At 42.8% G+C, this 16,596-nt stretch overlaps 1 long non-coding RNA gene across 2 annotated transcripts; it reads left to right on the top strand.

Moving 5' to 3' along the window:
* Positions 1 to 10,011: 10,011 nt before the first annotated feature.
* Positions 10,012 to 16,340, top strand: LOC115940942 (uncharacterized). Of its 2 annotated transcripts, none has more exons than XR_004075667.2 (3): positions 10,012 to 10,136; positions 10,570 to 10,846; positions 15,799 to 16,340. It is a non-coding gene; the product is annotated as an uncharacterized LOC115940942 (long non-coding RNA). The 2 variants fall into 2 exon arrangements; XR_004075668.2 differs by lacking the exon at positions 15,799 to 16,340 and adding an exon at positions 11,575 to 11,888.
* The last annotated feature ends 256 nt before the right edge of the window (positions 16,341 to 16,596 follow it).

Genomic DNA, 16,596 nt, shown 5'->3' with positions numbered 1-16,596 from the left:
GTTTCTATGTTGCATCTACATTTCAGACTAAATGATTATTGTACCCAGTTATGGTTGTTCGCTAATATTTTGTCTCTCTCTTTCTCTCTGTCCAATGCTTCTTCTGTATTTTTGTGTGTAGCAACAAAAAGTGTAATGCATTAGGCATTATTCTGGTTTGTTTATGAGTATCTCCTGTACGCATTAAGGTTTCTTTCATTTTTTTTTTAAGCTTCGCTACTGTTCTCACTTTATGCCGTGCAATATCATCTGCTGTGTTTGCTAAGCAAAAAAGAAAAAAAGAAAAAAAAGCAAGTGATGATGCCATCATGCTTTTCAGTGTTAAAATGTTTCAGCATTTATGTAGTCACCAAAATGTAGTAAAATAAAATGTTGGATTTTCCAGCACTTTAAATTTAGACAGTTCTTGCCTTCTTTTGTTTTTATTCTCTGTAATTCTCAGCAAATAGCTCATGGATTTTCTTTGGAGGAAGGATGAAGCTGAGAGGGTGACATGTTTGAGAACTCAAGCCAGTGTCATGGTTTAAAGAAGGATTCATTACAAGAGAAAAAAAGAAAATGGTATTCTCCAGTGGAATAGGAGGCTATTTTTTTTTTAAAGATTTTATTTTTAAGTAATCTCTACACCCAATGTGGGGCCCAAACTTACAACCCCAAGATCAAGAGTCACATGCTCCACTGACTAAGCCAGCCAGGTGCCCCAAGAGGCTGTTTTTAAATGAAAGTGGGTCATTCTATTTGTAGATATTAGCCATTTATATTAACCTGATTGACTTTCAGAAGAAATAAAAATTGTTATTAGAGAGAATGGCCTTTAAAAGTCCTCACCAGTAAAATACTGTGTGTGTGTGTGTGTGTGTGTGTGTGTGTGTGTGTCACTCAGGAGCTAGGGGAGGACTTAGAAATTAGGATCTTCTTTTCTTTAATAGAGTGCAGTAATTGATCAAGAGGCCTGGTTCAGGGAAGGGAGGGAAACTAGTTTCGGAATTTCTGCTGTGCTGATTACTAGACTTATGACCTTGGGCACATTCTTAAACTTTAATGATTTAACTTTCCTAAATCTCAGTTTCGTCATCTGTAAAATGGGGATAAGTATCTACATTACAGGGTTGCTGTGAGGATTAGGAATTAGAAGTAAGTAAAGTTTATTATAGTGTCTGGCATATGTCAAATCCTTAATAAATCTTAGTTATTCTTATTATTGGTGAACATCTTAAAATGCAGATTTTTCTAGTTAAAAAAACCTAATTTCTAAGTTAGGTTTTCCATTTTTTCAATAATAAGAGCAGGACTGTTTTCTTGGCATATTCTCACAATTACTTTATGTTCTCTAAAGGTAGGAGCTATGCAACAAAGATGTAGAATACAATGTGAATAGGGCTTTGCCAAGTGGTCCAGGGTTGACCCTGAAGAGATATCCACTTTAATGTCTAAGTACCAGGACACCAGAAAGGGAAAAAAAAAAAAAAAAAACTACCTGTCTAGAAGAAGTTTTTGAATGGCAAGTGGGCTTTGACCCTGACAAAAAGGAAGAGACTCCTTAGAGGCATCCCAAATACTGTCTCCTGAAGGCTTCAACTATTAAGAGTCTTTGGCAGAGTGGAGCTAGTTTGGGTAGATTTGGAAAGCTCCACAGGGAGAACCTAGAGGGACTAAGAGTACCTGCAGAAGACCTTGTAAATGAAGCCCAGGGGAAGGGAAGCCAGAAGGAAACTGGAAGCCTTCCAGATGGGGTCAGTATTTCTCTTTTATTTCATTAAAGTATTGAAAATAGCATACATACTGAGTGCAGGTGGCAAATAAATATCTAAAAATGTAATTGGTTTCAATTCTTTCCAAAGTTTTTTGTATTTCCACAACGAGGTCACTGATGTCCCTCTGCTTGAATTTTAGTTAAGTTGCCATGGTCAGGACCACACAGTGTTTATTACATCAGCCAATTCCTTAGAAAACATTAAGCCAGAGTATTTTTGTCTTTGGCTTCTTCTTTAAGATTTTTCATTTTGAGGGGAAGATGGTTAGGTCTCAAAAGCCAACTCTCCAAAACAACAAGAATTTCAGTCATAGGATATGGTATCTTTTCTTAGCCAGTAGTCTAAGAAAACAGCTGTTGAAAACTGACACCCAGGGAGGGCGCCTGGGTGGCTCAGTTGGTTAAGCGACTGCCTTCAGCTCAGGTCATGATCCTGGAGTCCCTGGATCTAGTCCCGCATCGGGCTCCCTGCTCGGCGGGGAGTCTGCTTCTCCCTCTGACCCTACCCCCTCTCATGTGCTTGCTCTCTCTAATTCTCTCTCTCTCAAATAAATAAATAAAATCTTTAAAAAAAAAAAAAGAAAACTGACACCCAGGGAATGACATCAGTAAATTGGCCAAACAAGATGTTCCTTGCTCATATCTCCCCATCAACAACAATTTGATATCCATCCAAGATCACAAATGCCTTCCTGGGAGCCATGTCTGAGATCCAGCACCATATGCCAAGGGGCTCAGGAGAAGTCTTGCCAACCCATACAGGGTACTAAGCATACAGACTTCAGTTCCAGCTGTGGACCCTGCAATGGACCAGGAACTGACCTTAGCACCTCTTGCCCAGGGTCCAGGAGCCTCTGGAGAACACTATCTTAGACAATTACCCATGAACAAGAAATCTCCTGTGTAAGTCCAGGAGTCCAGCAGAGGTTCCAGAACACCACTGGAGCAAAATATATATATATATGAATTTGGGTAAGAGGAACAGTTTGACTTTACCTACATTACCCTTCCCCCACGAGAGACCTTCTTAGCTCATGATTTCTCCCACAGTGGAAAGTGAAAGCATGTGAGTGAGCACCCAGCTTCTGTAGTGGCAAAGAAGCCCATTTCTTTCTTACCCCATCTAAAGTAGTGAATTGTGCGCTCACAACTGGGGGACAGGAAGTGGCTGGGATAGTGACAAATAGGACTCTCAGAGGGCACTAAAGAGACACAGATCCTAATAACCATGTCATGGACTCCATCAAGAAGCTCACCCATGATCTACTGGGGAATGCGTCACCCACAGACCCCCCAAAACTGGCCACAGGCACCCCCAGCACCCCTCGAGTCTCACCCACCCCCATTCGCACACACACCCTATGGCCAGTTTCCTATGTGTGCCCCCAGTAGAGGTGAGAGAGAGCTTTGGCAGATGGCTAGTGAGCCCTCACAGAAGGCCTGCACCAGCCCAAATCTCTGGTTCAGGGAGAGACCACAAACTTGAGCTTTAGCACCACCCTTGGGAAAGCAAAAGGGAGTCTGTCAGCACTCAGCCTGGTATGCTGATGGATCAAGAGAAGGCATAGACCCTAAGGATTCTGCCATATGAGGAAGCAAGAAGCATGAAGCAGGTATATCCATAGAAGGTCTGAGAAAACCTCAGAATCCCTAGCAGGGCTTAGGGAAGGTTTTTCTCTCCCACAGTTATTCAGTAAAGACTGGAGGGGGTACTGCAACTTCAAATCTGAAGACAGCAATACAAGACTTGAAGGGAGAAGAAAATTCAAGGAAACATGACATCATCAAAGGATCACAATAATCCTCCAGTAACCTACTCCAAAGACATGGAGATCTGCAATTTACCCAAGAAAGAATTTTATTTTATTTTATTTTATTTTTTAAAGATTTTATTTATTTATCTGAGAGAGAGAGAATGAGAGAGAGCACATGAGAGGGGGGAGGGTCAGAGGGAGAAGCAGACTCCCCGCCGAGCAGGGAGCCCGATGCGGGACTCGATCCAGGGACTCCAGGATCATGACCTGAGCCGAAGGCAGTCGCTCAACCAACTGAGCCACCCAGGCGCCCAAGAAAGAATTTTAAATAGCTGTTTTTAGGAAGCTATAAGAAAACATTACAATTCAGTGTAATCAGGAAAATAATACATGAACAAAATGAGAAGTTTAACAAAGAAATGGAGACCCTAAAAAAAGAACCACACAGAAATTCTGAAGCTGAATATAATGAATGAAATGAAAAATGCAATAGAGACCATCAACAGCAGAATGGATCAGACAGAAGAAAAAATCTGTGTGTTAGAAGACAGGAACTTTTGAAATTATCCAGTGAAAACAAAGAAAAAAGAATGAGGAAAGATTATGTGATCTGTAGGATACCATCAAAAGAAACAATCTGGAAATTATTGGAGTTCCAGAAGGAGAAGAGGGGAAGAAGGGGCAGAAAGCTTATTTAAAGAAAAAAAATGGCTGAGAATTTCCCAAATCTGGAAAGAGATTTAGACATCCAAGTTGATGAAGCTCATAGATCCCCATATGAACTCAGCTTAAAGAGATCTCCAAGACACAATAAAATAAAAACTACCAAAAATCAAAGACAAAGAGAGAAACTTAAAAGCAGCAAGAGAAAAGAAGTAACATACAGGGGAAACCCCATAAGGCTATCAGCAGATTTCTCAGCAGAGACCTTATAGGTCAGGAGAGAATGAGGTATTATATTCAAAGTGCTGAAGGAAAAAAATCTGCCAGGGCGCCTGGGTGGCTCAGTCGTTAAGTGTCTGCCTTTGGCTCAGGTCATGATCCCAGGGTCCTGGGATTAAGCCCTGTGTCGGGCTCCCTGCTTGGTGGGGAGCCTGCTTCTCCCTCTCCCACTCCCCCTGCTTGTGTTCCCTCTCTCGCTGTGTCTCTCTCTGTCAAATAAATAAACAAAATCTTAAAAAGAAAAAAAAAGAAAAGAAAAAATCTGCCAACCAATAATACTCTGTCCAGCAAAGTTGTCCTTCAGAAATGATAGATAAAAACTTTCCCAGACAAACAAAAGCTGAGGGACATCATCACTAGACCTGCCTTACAAGAAATGCTGAAAGGAGTTCTTCAAGCTGTAATGAAAGGGCACTAATTAGTGACATGAAAACATGAAAATATACAGCACATTGGTGAAGGTAAGTGTATATTCAAATTCAGAATGTGTTAATACTGCCATACAGTGGTGTGTTAATCACTTAACTCTAGTATAAAGGTTAAAGGGCAAATGTATTAAAAATAAGTACAACTACAATAATTTATTAATGAATACACAATATAAAAAGAAGTAAATTGTGACATCAAAAACATAAATAGGGCGCCTGGGTGGCTCAGTTGGTTAAGCGACTGCCTTCGGCTCAGGTCATGATCCTGGAGTCCCGGGATCGAGTCCCGCATCAGGCTCCCTGCTCGGCAGGGAGTCTGCTTCATCCTCTGACCCTATCCCCTCTCATGTGTTCTCTCTCTCTCAAATAAATAAATAAAATCTTTAAAAAAAAAAAAAACATAAATACACAGTAGGTAAAAGTCAGGTCCCACTTTTGGCTTTGCTGTCTCTATGACTCTCAATAAGTCTCTCAACCCAGTGCTTCTCAGACTACTTTATACACAGATCACTTAGAGTTCTTGTTAAAATGCATATTTAGATTCAGTAAGTCTAAGGTGAGACCTGAGATTCCAGGCAATGCTGTGATGCTGGTCCACAGACCATACGTTATACAGCAAGGATTTAACTTCTCTGAGCTTTAGCTTCCTCTTTTGTAAAATCAGGGATTAAGACTCAGAGGCTCTTCCCACTAGAACACATTCTGATAAACCCACAGATAGGGCTGGATCTTTAGAGGCACTAAACACTGAAAAGATTATGATGTACCTCCTTTCACCCACCTCCTCCCCACAATACCCCTGATGTAGGATTCAAACTCAAGACAATATTAAACCTAAAGTACATGGAAGGAAGTTAGACAGATTCTCTATTTTTCCCACGATAACTACTTTAATGCTTTTCTTAATAGATCAAACATCATAATCTTCCCAAAATTTATTCTCACATTTTGGGTGCCCCTGCACTGCTGGTACCTTAAATGTGTCCTTGGTCCACCTAGTAATAACCCAGCTAAGCCCAGTCAACCAGCTGGCTCAGAGGATATCCTGCCATATGCCCAGAATATTCGAGGCACCCAGAAAACTTGGTTATCAGTACATTATCATCCTCTGAGAAGAGTTAAGACCAACCTGGGAGCCATCCAATCATAAGAAAGGATTTTTTGTTTCCTTAACTGCAATTCTACCTTATATGCCAGGTGCCTTCTATACAAACATTTGATTGCCTCCGCAGTTTATGCCCGACTCAAGGATTGCCCCATCTGTTCTCAGTTCCGTAGCATCTAGGGCTGCCATATACAGCTATGCCCACCAGAAGGAGGTGGCTGGGGAGGCTATTTCTTTACATAAAGTCTCCTTCAATCAGACCAAGGCATGGGCTATGTGAAAAGATGCTCAACATCATTAGTCATTAAGGAAATGAGAATCAAAAGCACAAGGAAATATTCCTTTATACCCACTAGGATGGCTATGATAAAGACAATAACAAGTGGGCGCCTGGGTGGCTCAGTTGGTTAAGCGACTGCCTTCGGCTCAGGTCATGATCCTGGAGTCCCGGGATCGAGTCCCGCATTGGGCTCCCTGCTCAGCAGGGAGTCTGCTTCTCCCTCTCCCACTCCCCCCTCTTGTGCTCTTTCTCTCTCTCACTCTCTCTCTCAAATAAATAAAATCTTTAAAAAAAAAAAAAAGACAATAACAAGTATTGGTGAGGTTATAGAGAAATTGGACCCCTCACATGTCACTAGTGGGAATGTAAACAGGTGCAGCTACTTTAGAAAACAATTTGGTAGTTCCTCAAAAAGTTAGTCATAGAGTTACCATTTGATGTAACAATTCCACCTGTAGGTACATAACCAAAAGAACTGAAAACATGTTCACACAAAAACCTATACACAAATGTTCATAGCAGTCTTAATCATAATAGCCAACAAATGGAAACAAGCTAAGTGTTCATTGGATAAACAAAATGAGGTATGTCTATAGAATGCACTGTTATTCAACTATAAAAAGGAATGAGGAACTGATACCTGCTACAAGTTGGAGGAACCTCAAAAACATGACGCTAAGTGAAAGAAGCCAAACACAAAAGGCCACATACTGTATGATTCTGTAGGGGCAGAAAATGTATCCCTTCTCCTCTTCTAAGTTCTTTGACTGGTCTAATGATTAAATTGGACATAGAACAGGGGTGCCTGGGTGGCTCAGTCGTTAAGCATCTGCCTTTGGCTCGGGGCATGATCCCAGGGTCCTGGGATTGAGACCTGCATCGGGCTCCCTGCTCGGCAGGAAGCCTGCTTCTCCCTCTCCCCCACTTGTGTTCCCTCTCTCGCTGTGTCTCTCTCTGTCAAATAAATAAAGGGGATCTTTAAAAAAATAATAAATAAATAGGGCGCCTGGGTGGCTCAGATGGTTAAGCGTCTGCCTTGGGCTCAGGTCATGATCCCAGGGTCCTGGGATCGAGTCCCGCATCGGGCTCTCTGCTCCTTGGGAGCCTGCTTCTCCCTCTGCCTCTCTCTCTCTGTCTCTCATGAATAAATAAATAAAATCTTTAAAAAAAATAAAAATAAAAATAAAAAAATAATAAATAAATAAATTGACATAAAACAGATTAACAGGAGAAAAGCAAATTTAATTTCGTATGTAAGGGGGAGCCCCAAAGGTAGGAGACTCAAGGGCAAGTGGGGTAGTGGAGGCTTGTATTCCAGTATGAGCAAAGGAAAGGGATATGGACCTGGGGCTTCCAAGGAGAGGAGGGTAATTCACAGAGCAGATGTTCGGTAATCGGATGTTTACCTGCCATAAGGATAAGTCTTTCAGATAAAAAATCTGTGGTAATAGCTCCCTTTCTGGGCCAGGTCCCTGATCTGAATTCTCTTCGGTAGTTAAGGGAGGTAAAAGTTTTCTTGAGTCTGCAGTGTCTTGATTGACTTCAGCTCAAAATAATCAAATAATCCACATGCCAAAGTGATACATTTTCGGGTGTCTGCTCCGCTTCAATTCCATCTATATAAAATGTCCAGAATAGGCAAGTCCATAGAAAAAAGAAAAGTAGGTATTAGTGTCGCCAGGGGCTGAGGGAAAGAGAAATGGGGAGTGACTGCTAATAGGTCTGACATTCCTTTTGGGAGTGATGGAAATGTTCTAGGATTAGATAGTGGTGATGGTTGCGCAATCTTATGAATAAACTAAAAACCATGGGATTGTACACTTTAAAAACATAAATTTTATGGCAGGTGAATTGTCTCAATAATGTTGTTATTTAAAAACTGATGGTACATGTTGAAGAGCACCAGAGCAGACTTAAAAATGCTCCCAAAGGCCTAAGCTTGGATCATATGAACAGGAAAATAAAAAATGAGAGCATTGGATTCTAACCCATAGAATAAAATAAATATCCATGAGTACATACCAATAGGCAGAAAGAAAGAGAGAGAGGGAGGAAAGAAGGGAGGGAGGAACAGCCCTTCCTTACAGTAGAATTCCAATTTCAAAATGTAGGAATGATGGAAATAGTCCCCACTAGGCAAACATTACAGTAATAATCGCTGCAAGTGACAACCATTGATGAAAGCTAGTATCAGGGGCGCCTGGGTGGCTCAGTTGGTTAAGCGACTGCCTTCGGCTCAGGTCATGATCCTGGAGTCCCAGGATCGAGTCCCGCATCGGGCTCCCTGCTCAGCAGGGAGTCTGCTTCTCCCTCTGACCCTCCCCGCTCTCATGCTCTCTCTATCTCATTCTCTCTCTCAAATAAATAAATAAAATCTTAAAAAAAAAAAAAAAAGAAAGCTAGTATCAGTAGGTGACAGTATGGTAAAGAGGACATGTGCAAAATCTCAAAGTATTTTGCCACAAGATACCCATCAACTTAAAAAAGGAAAGTAGTAACTCTACATCAGAGAAACCTGACAGACCCTTCCTATAGTAAGAAGTCAAAGTTGGCATGGGGGGGGGGGCGGGTTGGCTGACTCAAGCAGCAGAACATACGACTCTTTTTTTTTTTTTTTTAAGATTTTATTTATTTATTTGTCAGAGAGAGAGAGAGAGCATGCGCAGGGGGAGCAGCAGGCAGAGGGAGAGGGAGAAGCAGGCTCCCCACTGAGCAGGGAGCCTGATGCGGGGCTCCGTCCCAGGACTCTGGGATCATGACCCGCACCGAAGACAGGCACTTAACCAACTGAGCCACCCAGGTGCCCCAGAACATGTGACTCTTGATCTTGGGATCATGAGCTTGAGCCCCAAGTTGGGTGTAGAGATTACTTAAAAAAAAAAAAGGTTGTACTTCTTTAAAAAACAGTTAGCATCACTGTTCGTAAGTCATATCAACATCATGTATCCCCCTTATATGATGGGCTGACAAAAAAATTTCTTCGACCTAATCATAAGAAAGTGTCAGACAAACTGAGGGACGTTATACAACATAACTGCCCAGTACTCTTCAAAAGTGTTAAGGTCAAGGGGACCTGTCACTATCAGAGGAAGCTAAAGAGATGTGACAACATGAGCTCCTGAATTGGATCCTGGACAAGAAAAAGAACATTGGAGGGGCGCCTGGGTGGCTCGGTTGTTGGGTGTCTGCCTTCAGCTCAGGTCATGATCCCAGGGTCCTGGGATCGAGCCCCGCATCGGGCTCCCTGCTCGGCGGGAAGCCTGCTTCTCCCTCTCCCACTCCCCCTGTTTGTGTTCCCTCTCTCGCTGTGTCTCTCTCTGTCAAATAAATAAATTTAAAAAAAAAGAAAGAAAGAAAGAAAGAACTTTTGAGCGAAAATGTTCAAAATCAAATTAGGTCTGTAATGTAGCTAAAAGTATCACATCGATGTTAATTCTCTAGTTTCAATAATGGCACTATGGTTATGTAGGCTGCTAAAATTAAGGGAGGCTGGGTAAGGGGTGAATGGAACTTTCTGTACTATTTTACAACTTTTCTGTAAATCTCAAATTATTTCAACATAAAAAGCTTAAAAACTTTTATTTAAACAGCTATTTCTAAAGTTATTTTTCTCTGAAGGTAAGTTGTGGATTCCTTCTTTGCCTTATAGGTTGCTAACAAAATACTATGAAAAGCAGCAACCCCGTGACATCACAGCGCATTGCCTTGCAAACCTCAGGTTTTAACATTTTCCTTGTCACAGCTCCTTAGTTATATACACTTTGGCCAGCAGGTGGCAGGACTTAACCAGGTTCTTTTCCACAAAACTCCGGAAGAAGCCTGAGATTGCAAAGAGAGGTGGAACAATGACACCTCCCCAACCCAGGAGCTGAAGGTAACAATGTCATTATTCGATCGATGTACCGTCACTATAGGGAGATGTCATTTTTATGGGCACTTAAGTGATGCGGCAGGGAGGAAAGAATTGGTAAACAGTGATGTAAGGCTTGGAGGCAAAATTACCCACCCCGCCCTATCCCCACCCTGCCCCCACCCCCAGCCTGGGGCATCAAGGAGGAGCCCTGGGCTCTGCTTCCACTGGGTGCTAATGCCACACTGTTGAAAGAATAACAAAGGATGACTTGCAAATTTTTTTAAACTTTTAAAGAATGAATTACAAAGAAGCGATAAATTATCAATATTATAAGAAGTTTAATAATTTTTAAATATGACTATCAGCAATTTGGGGGGGGAGGGGAGGAATTGTAGACCTCGAAGAAACTCCACATGGTTCTCTCTCTCTCCTTTCCTCTGTCTTCTCACCCCAGAACTGCTCCCATCAAAGTCTGAGGTCTGACGCCCTGATCGCAGCCATCTTTGCGAGTTGCTGAGCCCCAGGGAGAAATGTTTAAAACACCACAGCCAGCAAGTGCCAGAGCTAGGACATAAAGCCAAGACTTTGGATAAGGCCAGTCCTTCCACGGAACAGAAACCAGGTCTGAGCTCCTGCCTTTTTTTTTTTAATCTGCAAGTGAGCGGGTTCAAAGGTAACAGGGATCCGGGATGATTTCTGGCGTGATGCGCACCAAGGATTCCCTGATGAAGGTAAGCTGTGCTCAGCTGAACCCTCCCCCCAACGGTTCAGGCGTATAAAATGTGTATTGTAATGTTTTATATTCTGAGTTTCTTAGAGTGAGGACTTTTGTTCCTCGTTCCACTACCCCACCCACCTAACTTTTCTTTCCTCCATTGAAGTGGGAGGGAGGATAATGGTTGTGAAATGTAAAATCCAAAGCTTCTAACCAGAGCTTCCTGCTACTTCTGAAGCTTCTCCCAGAGTGACCTCAATCACTAGGCCTGAAACCAAACAAACAAAAAAAGAAATCTATTTAAAGATATCCTTTCTACCACTTCTAATCCATAGCCTACTGCTAATGGACAGATGGGCATTGTGGTGTCTGCTCAGAGAGCTCCCCAGCAACATTAAAGGACTCAGTTAACACTCACGGCCTGGCACCCTCAGACATCCCTTCCCCTTTCCCGCCCTCCTAGCCCATTCAGCAAAGCAGGAGATCGGATGTGTAGAAGGACATGGCCTTCAGAATCAGCCAGACCCAGCAGGGCTCCCTGGTGCCAGGCTTGAGTGATAGTAGGACTGACGGAGATGAGCTTAAAGAGCCCCAACAGGAGCTGTTCCTGAGTTTCTGGCAGAGGCCCAGCTTGGGGGGGGGGGGCACTACAGGCAGCTATTAACTGTGGGAGCCACAAGGCCAATCCAAACCAGCCAGCCCAGGGACCCACTGGATTTACATCTGTCTTCCCTCCCAACCCAGAGTCTTTGCCGTTCATCTTGACCCACAGTATACCAGGGTAGACCTTTCGTGCAGCTTGCAGCCACTTCCCACATCTGCAGCTGAATGTGACAGGATGTGGGTAAGAAGGCTTAAGTACTGTGATGCAAGAACCCGGGGCTTTACATAACACAGCACCGCTCAGCTGACGGTGCAAAACTTCATACAAGAATTCATTGCTCACAAAGAAGCAACTCGAGAAAGATGTGCATGGCTGTAAACATTTTGATTTGCTGTAATTTCCTCCCCACACACCTCCCCCTTCCCCCCCACCATTGTCAATGATGACACTTGGTTTTGACCAGAAGGAAAATAAAAATGTAGCACAGCCCTGTACCCTACCCTGATCTGGTAACCTTCATTTTAAGAACTCAAAAGTTTGGCGGGGGTGGGTGATGACAGTTTGTTTTTTTAACTTCGGGCTACATCTTTTTAAAATAACTTTTTTTTATAGTCAAAATAACATTTTCTCATTGAACCAAATTAAATTACGTAATTATATGCCCTAATATACAATTCCCAGTTAGAATTCAAATTTCTCAAATTGTCAAAAATGTTCTTTATAGTGTTCGTCTAAAGTGGACCCCAGGGGCACCTGGCTGGCTCAGTCAGTAGAGCATGCGACCCTTGCTCTCCGGGTTTGAGTTCGAGGCGCACGCTGGGTGTAGAGATTACTTTAAAATCTCTTTAAAAAAATAAATAAGTAAACTAGGCTCCAATAGCAGGACCACGCATCACACCTGTTTTTTATGTCCCTACTCTCTTAATCTACAACATTCCCTTTTCTCATGCTACTGACTCCTTGGAGACTAGGGATCAGTTGATGAGTAGAATACCTGCCGGCTGGGTGCATCTGATGGCTTCTTCCAGATGGGGCTTAGCTTGTTTCTCTATTCCTTAAGTTTACTATAACTGGTATGTTAGATCTAAAACAGAGATTCGGGTTAAACATTTTTAAAGTGCCAGAATTCTCCGTGTGTTTTATAAAATGGAGAAAGTGTCTCACGGAAAGGCTGAATGACATGAAGGACAATGACATACAGTATCGCACACGTATCAACCAGTACTGCTCAATTAGACCACACTTATCTTAGTCTCACGAAACCCAAAACCTACTTACTTATTCATTATATGGACCGGAGTTTACTTATAATTCTACCTTTGGAATCTCATAAGTCACAAATATGTGCTCTGACATGGCTTGGAAGAAATCCCCATAAAAGAAATTAGGATATTTAAATTTTTTGTGGGAAACACCTCTGTTTTTTTCCTTGGGGGGGTAGGTCTGTTTCTACCTTCTGAAGCTCAGCGCTACCCTGCCCCCACTGCTGGTTCTGATCCCAGTCTGTCTACTTCGCACCTGCTCTGCCTGGTCCTTCCCTCGGCCCTAACCCCATAAGTGACAAATCAAGAGTAGCAACAGCAAATCCAAGTAGAAGATGGGACTTTTAAAGTTTTACCTCGTTGTCAAAGTTTACAAGAGCCCCTAGTTTCAAAACTTAATTTACCCCAAATTCTAAATATTTTACCATGCTTTGCGGAATAAAGAATTTGTTCTATGAACATGCGTCCTCCTCAAACAAGCCACCTTAAAGTGATCGCAGCTATTTCTTCTGTTCAAAGAAATGTGGAACCTCTGGATCATCTTTTTTTTTCCCCTAAGTTTTATTTATTTAAGTAATCTCTATGTCCAGTGTGGTGCTTGACCTCACAACCCTGAGGTGTGAGGTCAAGAGTCACATGCTCTTCTAGATGAGCCAGCCAGGTGCCCCAGCCTCCAGATCATCTTAAGACATGTTAGCTTTGGCCTGTTATTAGGATCATGGAACACTGAGCAGCACCTGGGAAGGATATGCTACATCTCCAAGTGCTAAGTTACCCTCAGAATAAATTAAATTAAAGAAAATAAATTAGGGGTGCCTGGGTGGCTCAGTCATTAAGCATCTGCCTTCGGCTCAGGTCATGGTCCCAGGGTCCTGGGATCGAGCCCCTCATCGAGCTCCCTGCTCCGCGGGAAGCCTGCTTCTCCCTCTCCCACTCCCCCTGCTTGTGTTCCCTCTCTCGCTGTGTCTCTCTCTGTCAAATAAATAAAATCTTTAAAAAAAATAAAAAATGAAAAATAAATTAAAGAAAGCTAGGAGGCAAAAAAAAAAAAAAAAGGTGGGGATTGGGGGGACACAATGAGCCACAACTGTAGGTAAGAAACAAAGGGAGATGCTCTAGGGGGACACCGATCTTACATCTGCCTGATTCTAATGAGTATGACTGCAGAGACTGAGGCTATGAGGTGGGAAGAAGACTAATTTTAATGTATAGCCTTTTGTACTATCAGAGTGTTTTGGTTTTTTTTAGCATGTGCACCTATGACTTTTTCAACAACTACAGGGGTTTGTTGTTGTTGTTGTTTTAAGATTTTACTGATTTATTTGACAGAGAGGGCACGCACAAGCAGGGGGAGCAGCAGAGGGAGAGGGAGAAGCAGACTCCCCGCCAAGCAGGGAGCCCAATGTGGGACTCCATCCCAAGACCCTGGGATCATGACCTGAGCAGAAGGCAGACGCTTAACTGACTGAGCCACCCAGGCGCCCTGTTGTTTGTTTGCTTCACACATTGATATATGTTACCATTCTTGGGAGGATTTGCACTTTCACATGCCTACAGCTACAGGCATCCATCAGAACTTTAGGGGGCTGTTTGTTAGACTAGGGAAGGTATTTTTGCCCAGGAGAGAGCCTTTCTCAATTCTTCTGAAATATCTATGACAGCTCAAGACTGTGTCCACTATGCTTCTAGGGAAAGTGTGTGGTGGGCCCCCCTTGTGTCTGGGTAGCTCTCCAGAAGCAGAACACCCTGGTCAGGCAGCAGCGCCTGGGGCCTTAACCACTCCTCTGCAAGGTGCAGCCCCGCTTTCCCACAGCCAGAGCAGACAGGTATTTTTAACCTTGGTGTTGGCTTACACAGAGGTTCAGGTATTTTCTGGGCCATACTATGAGACAAGAAAGCTGAGATCCGACACTTAGACTCATTTGCCCTACCTCAATGTGCTGGTTTTATGCACCTTGGAGAATTGAACTATAAAAGCTGTAATAAGTGAAAACTATTTATTACGGTTCCCCAGAAACCCTTTGGATATCATATTTCTTTTGTTTCTGACACAGAAGTGCAGTGCGGGGTATGGGCAGCTAACCCCACCCCACCCCCGTGGGGAAGGGGATAGAAAAATTACCTCCACATCACCTGCCTTAACTAGACCAGGAAGAGAAACCAGACGTGGGTCCATTACAAAAGAACTAGAATTACAGGTAGCTTATTTAGGTCCTCTTCAGAAGGTGGCGTGCATTAGTCATAAGATCTAATAGCACATCCATGAGACAAATCAAGTCAACAGGAAATTGATCATGTTTTCATGAGCTGAAGACAAGTTGAAATATGTGTGCTACACACACAAAAAAAAGGATTTGTAGGAAATTCGGGTTTTTTTTTTTTTCATGAAATGAGTATGAAGGGATATCGATTACAGATTTATTAACAGAAGAGGAATACAGACATATCACTTAAGTAAATATATATCCCTCCAAGCCACCAGCTATGCAAGTGCTGAGCTAGAAAGCAACTAGTCTGGGCCCATTTGTGGGCACCTGTCCCTTCCCTTAAGAGAAAGGAAGGTAAATGTAAGCAGGCTGTGAGTTTATTTTAAACACACACACACACACACACACAGGGGCCCCTGGGTGGCTCAGTTAAGCGTCTGCCTTCATCTCAGGTCATGATCCCGGGGTCCTGGGATCGGGCTCCTTGCTCAGCAGGAAGCCTGCTTCTCCCTCTCCCACTCTCCCTGCTTGTGTTACTGCTCTCTCTCTCTCTCTGTCAAATAAATAAATAAATAAATCTTAAAAAAATAAATAAAACATCCACATACACAATAGGAAAATAAGTCTATAGAGACCATCAACATTCTGATTACAAGGCTTAGTCATCTTTTAATTTTGTGGCCTTTCAGAAAATAGAGCCCATTGAAGAATCTAAATCAAATTTAGTCCAGGTTTTGGGGGGTTCGCACTGATCTAAGAATAAGCTTGCTCCTAGCATTATTCTCTCAGATCACAGCTAACTAAGAATTGGCCACTTCCATACCACTGACACAGAATGCCCCCAGTCACAAGGCAGGATGGGTAACACAATTTACAGCTGACTGTCTTGTTCCAGATTCCAAGTGCCTGTTTGGAACCTCTCCAGGAGCCCCTCAGAGCTGGAAGGGAGGAGAGCCACTTCCAGATTCCTGAGTCACCCCAAAAGGTGGCCTTGGTTCCTTACCTGTCAGCCGTGGTGTCCCTCCATCTCACACCCCATTCTCCTTCCCAGCTGCTTCTCCCTTTTCTCCCTTTGTGTCTTTCTTAGCTTTTTAAAAATCAAGCCTTAGGGGTGCCTGGCTAGCTCAGTTGGTAGAGCGTGTGATTCTTGATCTCAGGGTTGTGAGTTTGAGCCCTATATTGGGTGTAGAGATTACTTTAAAAATAAATAAATAAATAAAAATCAAGCTTTAAAAGAACAAAGTATTTCTGAGCACATGGTTATATAGCCATTAAATCTTTATTTTCCACTTAATTCCTTCTATTTCTTCAACAATATGACATGGCACATTTTTTTCTTTAATTTATTTTTTTAGTAATCTCTACACCCAACATGGGGCTCGAATTTACGACTCCAAGATCAAGAGTCACATGCTCGGGGCACCTGGGGGGCTCTGTTGTTAAGCGTCTGCCTTCAGCTCAGGTCATGATCCCAGAGTCCTGAGATCGAGCCCCGCATGGGGCTCCCTACTAGGCGGGGAGCCTGCTTCTCCCTCTGCCCCTGCCCACTACCCCCCACCCATCCCCCGCTTGTGTGCTTGCTCTCTCTGTCTCACACAAAAATAAATAAATACAATCTTTAAAGACCAGAATTCATTTACAGACTAAATCTCCATATTGTAAGTGCCTCCATGTGGTTATGGGCTAATATCTA

The sequence above is a fragment of the Leptonychotes weddellii genome, chromosome 9 (genome assembly GCF_054177405.1).
Source record: "Leptonychotes weddellii isolate Sample4059 chromosome 9, ASM5417740v2, whole genome shotgun sequence".
Taxonomy (NCBI): domain Eukaryota; kingdom Metazoa; phylum Chordata; class Mammalia; order Carnivora; family Phocidae; genus Leptonychotes; species Leptonychotes weddellii.
The sequence above is the reverse complement of the archived record's forward strand: the minus strand, read 5'-3'. Positions and strand labels throughout refer to the sequence as shown.